The 1,242-nt window shown below is 35.7% G+C and overlaps 1 long non-coding RNA gene across 1 annotated transcript; it reads left to right on the forward strand.

Moving 5' to 3' along the window:
* Positions 1–156: 156 nt before the first annotated feature.
* Positions 157–1,216, forward strand: LOC107709517 (uncharacterized). Its single transcript, XR_001636504.1, has 3 exons — positions 157–200; positions 663–764; positions 924–1,216. It is a non-coding gene; the product is annotated as an uncharacterized LOC107709517 (long non-coding RNA).
* The last annotated feature ends 26 nt before the right edge of the window (positions 1,217–1,242 follow it).

Here is a 1,242-nt window from a genome sequence, read left to right on the forward strand (position 1 = left end):
GAATTTATAATGTTTCTGTTCTTCAGGAAGAGGAGTTTATCCAAAATTCCTCTATAAAGTGCAAAGAGCTGGATTCCTACCTTGGTAGTACACGTGTCAACATATTTGAAGAATCATTGGATTTCTTGGGGGGACTTGTGGTCCAATTTTGGAAGATCATTCAATCATGAAAACAGTGAAACCAACAACAAGGCAGAAAGGTACAGGATTTTAGGCCTATTTATTTGAATAATGAACATGCATTCTTCTTGTCCCTAAAACTAGTGAAGTTGTTTACTCAAGTAGTTTCAAACCTGTATGAATTTCTGTCTTCTGCTTAACACATTAGATATTTTGAAGAATGTGGGTAAGCAAACAGTCGATTAGCTCCATTGACAGTTGATAAGCCCCATTGACTTCCATAGTCAATGACTCCTTTGCCAGGACATTTTTCATATTCAGCATTTTCTTGGTGTGCTAATCCTGTTAAGGTCATGTTTAAAACTAGCAGTAAAGCAATATTCTGTCGCTCTCTCTCTAAAACCAAAAAGAAAAACCCAGAAGTATTTGTCATAAAATACCTTAACGCATAACTACCGTTTTAAATATATTGACTGTGGCAAATTGGTTGTCTTTCTTACATAGATTCTTGCACACAATGAAATATCAGTTTTCTTACATAGATTCTTCCACACAATGAAGTATCAGTTCCTGAAGGGGAACACTAACAGGTGAATTGACCAGCTCCTTAGCCTGCTGTGTGGTGATGTCCACAAATATTACTGGTAAATGTTAATTGTAATATCTACTGTTATCTTCAGTACTGTTACTATTAAAATTGTTTTACTCTACTTTAAATATATATATATAAAATTTTTTACATTTTCAATAATTTCCTGCCACTACAAATTTACATTTCTAATGAATGATTGTGTGATTTTCAGTTACATAGAAGAGCTGGCAGCAAGTGGGCGCATCAAGGGAAACAACGATGATGACTTCTCTGATGCTGTCAAGTCTATGATTGAGAAGGGGCTGGATTCAAAATGTAAAATGAATGAAAACGGAACATGCATTATTCCACCAGATACTAGCACTCAGTCTCACACAGTTGATTTGGTCATGGTCAAATGTGACTGCAGAACATCCAGATGTGGTTCTCTGTGCAAACATATAGTTTTCTCGAGAATTGTTGCACAGCAACAACGACTAGACATGCAAGACATCAGGTCTACTCTTGCAAGAAAAATAATTGATAGTCAT

The sequence above is a fragment of the Sinocyclocheilus rhinocerous genome, unplaced genomic scaffold, assembly GCF_001515625.1.
Source record: "Sinocyclocheilus rhinocerous isolate Xijiao unplaced genomic scaffold, SAMN03320098_v1.1 scaffold4584, whole genome shotgun sequence".
NCBI lineage: Eukaryota > Metazoa > Chordata > Actinopteri > Cypriniformes > Cyprinidae > Sinocyclocheilus > Sinocyclocheilus rhinocerous.